The sequence below is a fragment of the Eurytemora carolleeae genome, unplaced genomic scaffold, assembly GCF_000591075.1.
Source record: "Eurytemora carolleeae unplaced genomic scaffold, Eaff_2.0 scaffold435, whole genome shotgun sequence".
Lineage (NCBI taxonomy): Eukaryota > Metazoa > Arthropoda > Copepoda > Calanoida > Temoridae > Eurytemora > Eurytemora carolleeae.
In genome coordinates, this window is record NW_019396475.1 from 153663 (window position 1) to 167204 (window position 13542).

Genomic DNA, 13542 nt, shown 5'->3' on the forward strand with positions numbered 1-13542 from the left:
AAAAATAAATAAATAAATAAATAAAAAATATAAATATAAATTTAGAATTAAAAAAAAAACAGTTTTTTCAGTTTTCTTGGATCGATTAGGTGGAACTTTCTTTCTGTTAATTGGTTAATTTTCGTGATAAACTTAAAAATTTTATTTTTTCAATAAACATGGTGCAGGAGGAGATGAAATTGTTATTCGGAAAAAAATTGTTTTATTTTCGGAACACGGTTGTGGTGGGAATATGTTTTATGGAGAAAAAATGCCAGATTTTAAAAAAAGTCGAAATGTTTTTCTGAATATGGCGTTCAAATAATTCTTACTTCCGCGCAATACCAGGTTTCAAAAATAAAAGTTAAATTAAAATTTTTGAAATATGCATGTTTTTATGTGTAAAGTTTTTACCAATTGTCCAAAATCTAGTTCCAAAGGCCTTTACTAAAATCGCAGATTTCCTACGATCACCACTGCCCTTCTCTCTGTGTACGCCTTTGGTGTTGTAAGAAATATTACATCCAAGATCTGTTAAAAATAATCTTATTTTCTTTTCTTTTGTTTCTAAGTATTTTATTTTACCAGCTCCTTGTTTAAGTTAATTAAAAGTTTTTAAAGTAAACACAACAAGTTAATTATCAGTTTTTAACCTAGTTCATACAAACTTTAGTTCACGGGCAAAATGTAAACCACCAAAATAGAAACTGCATAAAGAAAGTAAACTAAACTGCACGCACCCTAACCCTTTAGTAAAAGTAAATTCAACCAAATGTCTGACCGCGTCAACCTTGTTGCACCGCCTAGTCCTATTGAATGTCTGCCTTATTTACCCAATATCCGGGCGATACAGTACAAACTGGGACCGGAAAAGTTGACCCGGCTCGGAAATTCAAATGTACTACGGCTGCCCGTGACTGGATTGTGTAGTTTGAAGGGTACCGTTGTGAATCAGACAATACATCTACAAATGAAACTCCGTATACAGTCGCTGTCTTTAACGAACGATTATTTTTGCTTAGTTAAAAGTGCATTAAAGTGAATATTTTACGTAACCTGCAGTGGAACCCATAACACTGTGGGAAAGGGAGACGAATGGTAGATTTAAGTTAAATAGTTCTAAGAACATAAAACACAGTACTCGTGCAGTGCAAACGTCACATTTCTTTGATTTTCAAGCTTCTGGTAACTCTTACTCATAATTTAATCTTACGTGGAATTAACTTTAGTTTAACCGTAAGAGAGTTACAGAGAGCGATATTTTCTACAGCATGTTCTATTGTGTACAAGTACTGTACACGACCAATCAGCAAACGTCTGTATTCAGGGATATTTAAGGATCCTTTGGATACGAAACACAAAATCTTCAATCTGAATTCATAAATGTTATGTTTCATGTTTAAAATTGGAGTATTTCTTTGTAAAACTTAACCCCTGAATGAGTATTATATTCAACAAGTGGCCGTGAGATGGCACTTTAAAAACCTATCGTAAAAACGTAGCATGTCGTGATAGGTCAACTTAAGCCTACGTAGCCTACTCTGTGAAAGGAGATAAACATTGTGTGTAGTCTGTGAGTTTAATGTTCTCAGTTGTTTGTGTTCGATAGATGAATGTTCTAAACTGTTCCTGCAGAGTACAAATAACAAAACACTTGAGATCTCCAGACCCTCATCTATATACAGCTGACATCACAACATGAGAAAAGAAAATACCACTTTTAACCTTTTAACGCTATATACTCAAGGGCTGCACACGTTTTTTATTAATGATTTAAACTGTAGGTTTTTTGAAATCTTTAACAAATCGTTAAAAATCGTTGAGCCGTTAACGAATGTTTCATGTAAAAATAACTGGAAAAATACATAGTATTTTGTTTTCTGTAAATGTAAGAAATTTCAAATTTTCAACTAAAACAATTTGTTGGAGCACCGGCATCAAATTCACCTTAGCAGAATTATATAATATAACAAAACTTGACGAATGATTCTGCTATGGTGAATTTAATGCCGGTTTTATTAGATGAAAAGTGTAGAATTTCAACAATTCTTTAATCATTTAAGATGTTAAGGTAGTTTAAAAAATTGCACAGTGTTAATACTTTCTTAATAATCTATGGATATATATAATTATAAACTACTAAAAAAATGCGATATAAAAATTGAAAAAAATTTTTAAAAAATATTTTTGAATTTTTTTTTAAATTTTTAAAAGAATATTTTCCATTTTTTTTAGCCTATAACACACCCCAACCACCCATACGAAAATTCCAGCCCATTCGGTCCAGCCATTTGGCCGGCTGTAGGCAACATATATATGAATGTCTTGTTTTATTATATTTTTTTATACCAAAGGGACTCATTTGTCCCCTAAGTGACCTTAGAAAAAACGAGTTACCCGACTCGCCAGTACCCCCATTAGATAATGAGATGTGAGCCTCAGGGTAGGGGCCTGTTAGGATCGTATACTGGTATAGATATAGGTTTTATGAAGCTAAGTTTAGAAACTATTATAGTTTTTAGAATATTAATGGTTCACCGACATAGGGTAAAACGACTTGGGATTAAACGAACCAGGGTCAAACGACATAGGGTCAAACGAATACTAGTTCTAATGAACATAAAAAAGTTCAAATTAACTAAAAAAAGTCTAAATGAAATTTTGCCCGTTTTTTGCACTTCTTGACCCTATGTCGCTTTAACTCGTTTATCCCTATGTCGTGTGACCCTAGGTCGTTTGACCCTAGGTTGTTTGACCCTATGTCGATGAATCATATTAATTGTACAATAAATGATTTATTGTATGTATTTTGTGATGTTTATTGTAGTAGACGTGAATAATTGTAGATATTTCATGATGTTTAATGTATGAGAAGTTATTTAATGTAGGTATTTTGTGATGTTTATTGTATGATAAATGAGTTATTGTAGTTATTTTGTGATGTTCATTGTATGATAAATGAGCTATTGTAGGTATTTTGTGATGTTGATTGTATAAGAAGGTAGTTAGTGTATGTCTTTTGTGATGTTTATTGTATAACAAGTTTGTTATGTTTATTGAATGATATATGAGTTAATGTAGGTATTTTGTGATGTATATTGTTTGAAAAGTTAGTTATTGTAGGTATTTTCTGATGTTTATTAGATGTTAGGTACTTTCCCAAAGGATTTTTCCCATGTGGAAACTTCCCAATGGTATTTTTCCAAGTGGCAACTTCCCAATTGCGCAAGTTCCCAAGCGGAAACTTCCCAGGTCTGTCCTAGCCGCAGAGCTCGGCCCCCAGTCTGTTCTAGACCAAGCGCTCACCCACTAGCCCATCCTAGCCGCTGTGCTCGGGTTCCATTGGATCCTGCGGCGCCTCAGAAGGCCTAACCTAACCATTGAAAAGTTGCCGCTTGGGAAATTGCACACTTGGGAAGTTGCCACTTGGGAAATTGCACTTGCGAAGTCGCCCTTGGGAAAATTGAGTTATTAGCGTTATTTCGTGTTGATTATTAATTGTGTGAGTTTTTATCTTAATTGTGCCTGTATTGTGTGAAGAGAGTGTTTATTGTGTGAGTAGAACTAGAAAATGACAAATGATGACAAATATTGTCAGAAAACTGATGGAAAATATAAGAAAAGAAATATTGGGGGGACTGGTTAGCAATATAATTATTGGAGAAATAACAGATAAGATCATTTGTATAAAGGCCCAATATATAATAATTACTAAGAAACCAATGGCCAATGATTAATAAAATAAATAAAGGGTTTATGTATTTACTCAAACAAATTGTTTCTTCCAAGATGGAAAAGTTTTATCAATGTATACAGATTTACTAGAAATCTTTATATCTTTGCAATCTGACGGTGTAATTGTAAACTTTGGTATTTAAAACTTGGACTATTTAATCTAACAGAATTCATAGTTTGAAATATTGAAGGGCTACAACATTGGTTTGAATAGATATAGGGATTAGTAAATCAGAGTTTGTGGCATAGATTCAATTTATTTGTCATTATCCTCTTTCTATTCTTACCAAAAAACCTTAAATATTAGTCTTTTAAGAGTTATGGAATCATTCCATAAATTGGTGCAATTTCTGTATTTTTAAATTGGTAAACTAAACTTTTTTGAAATTGAATTTTGAAATTTTTTCCCAATAACATAAAAAGGAAAAACTAGATAAAAAATACTCTTACTCCGACAGCGTAAGACAGTAAGTAAGATAAAAAAATACAATACCTAAGTAATGTACAGGGTTAACCACAAAGAATGATACTTAATGACGACATACAACTCTTTAAAAACAAAACAAAAACTGAATCTGCTTGTCTTCCATTAAAAAATTCATTTATAGAATGTTAAGTGGTTTGACAAAGAAAGAAATGCATGTACAGCGGGTAACCCTGAATGCATGTACAGCGGGTAACCCTGAATGCATGTACAGCGGGTAACCCTGAATGCATGTACAGCGGGTAACCCTGAATGCATGTACCCAGGTTTCACGATTGGGGTTAGGCAGTTTTGTGAATATCAATATTCTTGTTATGATATATTATTTTATTTGGTTTCTTCATACTCTCCATTTTTTCGAATCTCTTAAATCAAAATCTAGCAAATGTTAAGATCCCAAAAAAGAAACTCGGGAGTTTCGTTTAACAATACTCTTTTAAATTTCTGGCTCTGAGAGTCGGTAGGAACTATTGAGCACGTTTATGCCACCATATTGATGTTTAGGAACTATTGAGCACGTTTAGGCCACCATATTGATGTTTAGGAACTATTAAGCACGTTTAGGCAACCATATTGATGTTTAGGAACTATTAAGCACGTTTAGGCCACCATATTGATGTTTAGGAACTATTGAGCACGTTTAGGCCACCATCTTGATGTTTAGGAACTATTGAGCACGTTTAGGCCACATTATAGAGGTTTAGGAACTATTGATCACATTTAGGCAACCATATTGATGTTTAGGAACTATTAGGCACGTTTAAGCCACTATATTGATGTTTAGGAACTATTGAGCACGTTCAAGCCACCATATTGATGTTTAGGAACTATTGAGCACGTTTAGGCAACCATATTGATGTTTAGGAACTATTGAGCACGTTTAGGCCACAGTATAGAGGTTTAGGAACTATTGATCACGTTAAGGCCACCATATTGAATTTTAGGAACTATTGAGCACGTTTAGGCCACCATATCGATGTTTAGGGATTATTGAGCACGTTTAGGCCACCATATTGATGCTTAGGAATTATTGAGCACGTTTAAGCCACCATATTGATATTTAGAAATTATTGAGCACGTTTAGGCACCATATTGATGTTTAGGAACTATTAAGCACGTTTAAGCCACTATATTGATGTTTAGGAACTATTGAGCACGTTCAAGCCACCATATTGATGTTTAGGAACTATTGAACACGTTTAGGCAACCATATTGATGTTTAGGAACTATTGAGCACGTTTAGGCAACCATATTGATGTTTAGGAACTATTGAGCACGTTTAAGCCACCATATTGATGTTTAGAAACTATTGAGCACGTTTAGGCCACCATATCGATGTTTAGGAACTATTGAGCACGTTTAGGCCACCTTATCGATGTTTAGGAAATATTGAGCATGTTTAGGCAACCATGTTGATGTTTACAACAAACCTTTGAATAAGGGATGTTCAATGTAGTATATTTTTATCAAAATTTAGTTTAATACAAAACAAAGATCAAACAAAAGCTGCATCAGTTGATTTTTTTACACAAGTTTTAGGTTAAACCCCCCCCCTCTAACTGGGGCCACTGTGGGTTATATAGACATTGTTGTAAATTTGTTCTAGCTTTTGTATTATTTCTTTTTTTCTGGATGTTTATTTCTTATCACATAGATGCCTGAATGTATGGTTGTATGAATATATGGACGCAATATATATATTAATAAATCTATTTGTGTATATTTATCTTCAGTCAGATATAAAAACCCACTTCCTAGATATAACATCCACCAATAGGCTTATAATATCTAAAACTAGCTTCTCATTCTTAAAGAATGAAGATGATGTAAAAAACATTTACCATTCCAATTCGGATTTTTACAGTTTTTTTTACTTTAAAGAGAATAATTGTTGACTTGAAAAGTCACTATAATAAAATAAAGAGATCTAAAATGGATATTTCTAACATTTATTTAAAAAACAAGTGTTTTGAAATATTTGCATTTGAGGCGGAGTTAAAATTGGTTGATTTAGAAATTAACAAAGGAATTAATGATGAATGTTGTGGGTACTTCATGGGAGTGATGTAGATCTTCATGTTGGTGAAGCAGATCAAGAAAATTGCAGTATACAAACAGAGTAAACTTGTCCGTCTTCACTGTTTATCTTTTTAGAATATTTCAACATTGTAACCCGACATAAGACATCAGGCATAAACGAAAAATGAAAACGAATGGTGAAATCGTTTTTGTCAATTTCTATAGCCAGAGAAAAACTTTTGTCCAATGAATGATTGAACCCAAACTTTAAAGAAATAAAATCCAATTTTGTCACATAATATTATTTTAAACTTAAAAATAATGTCATTGCCCATTTCTGATTATTAGTTCAGTCCTCATTTCTTCTTAACACTATCACTATTGGGGAGGGGGTGTTTTCCGCCCCTTCCCCTGTGTTTTTTTAAATTACTTAAAAACGGCTGACATTAGAACGTGCACTTATTCACTTTTTCCACTTCGAAAAGTTATTTGTGAACAAATTTTGCTAAATTATTTTTTATGCATAAAGTAGGATGGAATTGACAGTCAAACGGCGGGTCGGTGTTTCAAAAAAATCAGGAAGGGTTAATAACTTTTTTATTAATTAAGCTACAGGGCTAAAATTGATATGTTTGAAAATCCACTGAAAAATTGATGTACTAACATGTGTTAATATTAACATTTGTCAAAAGTAAAAATGTATTTTTTAAACATTTTTCCGACAATTTTTGAACTTTTTTAAAATCCTCCCTTGCAACCTAACCATTAAATAAAGAGGTTTGATTGTTTTTAATGATCAGGCCTTGAAAAGTTGGACCAGTGACATGTATCACACTCCTACCCTATCTCAACTCTAAGGAAAAACCATAGGGGGGGTGGGGGTCGGGGGAGGTGGAAAACACTCCCCCCCCCTCAATCTATATTGACAAAAATAGCCCAATCGGGATAGGGTTAATTTTAAAAAAAATGCTTGTTTGGTATAGGAGTTAAAAAAAAACATCTTTTTCTTTTATGATTACAATTTTTCTAAAATTTTTCTCTCAAGTCCTTGAATTTTATTGTTTTACATTTGAGCGAAAGTTTTTAGGCAAAAATATTTTCAAAACCTAAAAAAGACTAAAAAGGAGGACGTATAAAGAAATACTAAGAAATAAATTTGGAACTAGAAACTAAAAATACATTCCGAGAAAAGAATAAAGAACAAAAAACAGAACTAACAAAAAAGGAAAGAAGAAGTAAAGATAATGCCTGGAACTCAACATTTCAATTTAATTTGGGAAAACTGTGGACCGCACAGAGGCACAACAAATCAACATGAAAAGATTTTGAAAGCTTTTTTTACGAATCAAATAAAAACATATTGAGCTCTGGTTGCAAAGATGAATTTTATGCTCTCCTGGCGGAGATTTGGAAATTTAAAAATAAGCTTAGGCGCAGGGTAAAAATCCAGTTTTTTTTAAAAATAAATTATGGTGCTTCTTTGTAGATGTTATAACTCTAAGTTTTAATTTCTTCTTTTTAGCTTTTTAGGCTTAAAGTAATTCGCAAAATTCTCATAAAGTTTTGTGTCAGAGCTTTTAACCTTTTGCTCACTGTGAATATGGGAAAGGTTTCTTATCATTTGCCAACCCGTTTAGAGAGAGAAAGTCGTCTTCTGCAGGGTGAAAAAATAATGGGCGCACAATGAAGATGGATAGGCAGGAGTCATTCAAAATCCACAGTTTTTAACAAACAACAATTGAGAAGAAAAATATGCTTGTAAAAATTATTCAATGTAAATATATTCTTAAACTGCTATTTATTTGTGAGAACTTTCATATAAAATTATTGTTACTATGCAGAAATATTTGGAATAATGTGCTCTTTGTCTTGAAACTGCAGCACATAGATTAATAACAATACAGATAGAACACTAAATCTCGTCTTTTCAAGATTTAGGGGTCTTTCGTTCAAAACAATAACCCTGAGGCAGAAGCCCAAAGAAGTTACGCACATGCTGTATTGAATGACAAGACGGAGAGAGAGTATGCGCGTAACTCCATTGGGCTTCTGCCGCATGGTTCTTGTAAACGAAAAACCCCTAAATCTTGAAAAGACGACATCTAGCGTTTTATTTGTATTGTTATTAATCTATGCTGCTCGCTACATAGGACCATGGTAACTAAAACTTTACCAACAGTTTCCACTAAAAGATCTTCTGCAGGGTATTTCGCGGATTGATAAACATTTTCCGTATAGTCTAGGATAAAGAGATAAAATATAAGATGTAGGGATTAGATCATAGATAAAGATAAGACGACATTTTTCATCTTGAAAGATATAAATGTACAGAGTTGTTTTAAAGATATTCCTATTATATAGATTAACTAGGTCGGTTGTGAACATTGGCTGTTCTTATGTCATTGAGTACTTGTGGTGTACATGAGTTCTGTAGAGAGAAATTTAAGTTGGTTTAGTCCTTCTCATGTCCTTCTTCAGTTCTCGTCCATATGATATATTGCTCAGTGAAATATTGTTGTTCAAATAGTTCCAATACCGGAGTTATTTTACACTTTATTAAAACACCAAACCACCCCGCCTATCATTGAAGTACACTTTGATCCCTAGAAGTATGAGTTCGCGGACTGTGATTTTGCGTACATAAGCTATCTATGTTTACTTATTTATCTATGGATTAGATAATCAGAGTTTGTGTCACGACTGGATTCCTTTACAGATGAAAAAGGAAACTCCGCAAAACTTGTATTTGTAATTATTCTGAAATGAACGAGAAAGTAAGGTTCAAAGACATATCAGCTAATGGTTATAATGCAAGGAAATTTATTTCAGAGGTGTACGCATCTTTTGTACTGCAGTGTACTGTCTCTGGGCGATAATGTAAACACAAGACAGATGTCACAGCCTGACATAGGATCTATCTTTCACATAAAAATCAATGAAATATTCTGGTCAAACTAAACTATTATTGTAAGCATGAAGAAAAAGCTTACTTGTAAAACTGTAGGAAACGATAACAGTAGACAGAAGACAAGTCTTCTCATCAATATCATGTAGGGAGCAATGGGACGGATGAAAAGTCTCTTCATCCAATAGGGGATGCACACCGGCTTGAAAACGAGTAAAGAAAAAAGGCAGAAGCTGGGCTAAAGACGGAATATAGACCAGTGGTTACGAAGTATCGCAAGAGTGATCTTAATCAGAACGAATGAATGGCGGAAGATCCGCCACGAGAGCTCCGGCTTTCATGAGTCTGGGATACAGTAGAATCATTTTTTAATTGTTTATTCTTTACTTGTAAATACATTTGTTTCCTATACTCTGTAGATTTATTCAATTTACTCTGATCACTTTTAAAATATTAACATTATGTGAATTATCAAAATTATCAAAATTAAATGCTTTTATCCCCCACGGATACTAAACAAATACTGATGCACCCATTCTTGTTTACAAATTCGCCCACAGAGAACTGGTTTCAATTTGTACGCAGAGTATACGCAACTGCAATTAACTTTCCTTGTATTATAACCTTGTATCAGCCTATGTAAGTAAAGATGAAGTAACATTTTAAGTTCAGTTTAAAGAGAGTTTAGTCTTTTTAAAGATTTCACTAGTCAAGAATAAGCAAGTTTCAAAGGGTCATTTGAAAGTGCGCCTACTGTCCCTTTAAGGGTAAGGTTCGAGTTAAGGTTTAAGAAAAGGGTTTAAAAAAGGGGTTCTGGAAAGAATTTAAGAAGAGATAAAGTTTTTGGAAAGTGGACATGGAAAGAGAAAAAAATATACGGGAAAAGGTTTATATTAAGAGAATTTTTCTCAAGGATCTATCCTTCGTTATATTTCCTTTACTTCCCTGTTTATAAATTTTGACCAGTACAAGAGCTCTCAAAGTTTACGGAAACTTTTAAAATATATTTCAAGTCAATTTTAAACTTCATATTCTTACAATATATATATATATTGGATTCTAATTCTAGCTTTACCTCTCCTGAGAGTGGAAGTAGGAGTAGGAGTAGGAGTAGGAGTAGGATGCTGCGATGCATATGGATGAAAGCAATCACGAAACCTCGTACGTTGATAAAACCGCGACCTGTAATAACATAATTAATTATTAATCTACGTCATAATTATACCTTAATTCAATATTCTTACCGAAGAAAAGATTACAAGGTTTAATATACACAAAACTATAGTTATGACGTGGTAACATTATAATCGTTAGAAGAAAAAAGAAAGAAGAAAGAATGAATTAATTTGACTAATTGCTCATTGCTTGCAATTAGGGATGTTAACGTTTTTTTTTTTTTTTTAAAAACGATCGTTTCGTTATATAAAAGGCGACGAAAAATCAAAAACTATCGTTTTTTTAAAAAGTTCGTTTTTTAAAAATGGTCGTTTTTAAAACGATCGTTTTGAAAAATGATCGTTTTTGAAAACGACCGTTTTTGAAAACGATCGTTTTTATAAAACTCGTCGTTTCGTTAACGATCGTTAACGACGACCCTTCGTTAACGATCATTAACGAAGAGAGGAAACCGACCTGTAGTTTTTAAGAAAATATCAAGAAATTTTAGATCCCCCACACTTCATGTAGAACGACATTCAATAAATTTGCATGACATTTTTTCAAAAACGATCGTTTTTAAAAAATAAACGACCGTATTTATAAAGTTCGTGTGTTAAGGGTGTCGTTAACGATCGTTAACGACGACTCTTCGTAAACGATCGTTAACATAATTATCAATAAAATTTTTTTTAAAAAAACTATCGTTTTATTAAAAGCGATCGTTTTAAAAAACAATCGTATAAAAAACGGTCACAAATCGTTTTCATAAAAACGATCGTTATTTTTTTTCTAAAAGTTTAAAACGAGTAGGTCGTTCTTTAAAACGATCGTTTTTTTTCCGAAAATGAAACGATCGTTTTTGAAAACGATTGAAAAACGAAGCAAAAAACGATCGTTTAACGATAGTTTTCAAAAACGATTAACAACCCTACTTTCAATGAACAGTAGTATACTAATAAAAAATTAAATGGGCCAGAAAAAATATGAAAAGTAAGATTTAAACCTCACAATCTTATTTAATGAAGAGCCTTATTATGAGACGAAGCAAATATACAAAAACTAAACAAAAGAGAAAACCAAATCAATTCACAGGGAAAATGATCTAATTTTTTTTCTATGAACACATATAGTTTTGAATTGCGGATTCTTGCTCTATAAATATGATAAAAGTGACATGTAGTACCAGAGAAGGAATGGATTTGACAGAATTTAAGATAGCAAGACAGGGTTAAGTTTTATTAACAGTCCCTTTAGAAAGGCCGATATGATCAGGAACTAATCTGCTTGGAAAGCGGTTTGTATTGGTGCTTACCAGGATGTCGCAAAATGGATTCAAGAACTGCTAGCAGACGTGTAAGCGGAGAGAAGGCAAAACTTTGTCTTCTTTCATCTATTTTATTTTATCAAATTGTTAAAATTAAAACTTAAAAATAAATGTAAAAAAACACGAACTTGAAGATATTAACATAATATAGAATATTTTGCGCAAATTTACTTTTATAACCAAAAAATCAATTAAACGAAAAGTTTTAATTTAAAAATTGAAAGAAGAAATCTTAATACTGTGGTAGGCGATTTGATCAATGCAATAAAGACGACTTTTTAATTTAAGTTATGAATTTAAGCTTTTTTCGAATTACAAGTTAAAAAGTAATCAAAGAGAAGCTTTTTTAAATTAAAAACTTCTCTTTTCTTCTACGTTTATGTGCATCCATGCTGTTTTACATCTTGATATAAATCGAAATTTAAATCGAAAGTCGTTTTCAGTGCAATATAAGACGACAACTAAAACCAAAACAACCTAATTTAGTTTCTCTCATCAGTCATCAATTTGATATAAAATGGCCGACAATAATTTATTCAACTTTTTCTTCTCAATTCGAGAAGTGTCCTATAGAGATAAAACTAGTATGAAGTATTCTTTATATTGTCTTTTATAGATTAGAGATACTGCTTTTGTACTTTACGTCAGAGACTATTTATTGAAAGGCAACAAAGGATAAAATACCTTTTTTTTAGAAAGACATTTTTGTATAATCTCTTGATCAATTACAACAATGCTTGAACAATACAGTAAATCTTGTAATATCTTTTATTCAGAGTTAACCACAAAGAATGAGACTTCAGAGCCGACGCCTAGATTTATTTAGTCTTTTTTCTTACATTCATAAGTTCCTACAGCTGTACGCTTTTCTCTTCACTAAACCTCTAAAATTACCAAACATGGTTTAAGTCAACAATTTTGAAAAATGTCAAATTCGACTTTTTTCCAGTCTCTTGAAAGCAAAATAAAAAAATCAATGCCCAGCCCTACTTGTGGGTAACCCTGTATATTGAATATTCTTAATCTTATTATCATAAAGTTATGGTATAAAGTGTAAAGTGTATCCATCAAGTAAATAGAATGACGGGAACTAAACTTCCAATTTTTCAACACATTGAGTCGACATGGGCCTCATAGGAACAATGGAAGGCAAAGGCGCAGTACAAGCCCTATTTTAGGCAGTTTTACTATAAAGTTATTTAAAAATAAAAACCTTACTAAGAAATTTAAAATAAAATATTATCAATTGAAAAAAAAATCCAAATTGAATAAAATTTTCAAATTTAGGCAATTAAGCAGCTTGGTGATATCATTATAAAAAGGTTTAAGGGGAATATTTTTGAGATTCGAAATGTTCACCCCAACTCGCGTTTTTCTAAAGATTTTTTTTGGCTCATTGAGATAATTCCTCCCTGCCCTCGATTTCCTAAAGACATTGTAGCACATGAAAAAATTTTTGCCTCGCATATATGTTGCCTTTCCTTCCTCGTTTCGCTGATGACAATTAGGATTCATGGGTATTTTACCTTCCTACCCTCAATTTGCCAGATACATATATTTGTAGCTCGTTGAGATTAACCTTCCTACCATCGTTTTTACGAAAAATATTTGTTGTGGCTCATGGAGATTTTACCTTCACACCCTCGATATGCAATTTCCCTGCTGGAAGCGTTTATATTCAAGAATATCATTATTCTTTTAGTGCAACTACATTTATTTAAGCTTAAAATATTTAATATACAATATACAATATTAAATATTAAATATGAAATATACAATATACGATTTACAATACATAAGATACAATATTAAATATACAATATACAATATACAATATGCAATATACAATATACAATATACATTATACAATATACAATAAACATTATACAATATGCAATATACAATATACAATATACAATATACAATATACAATATACA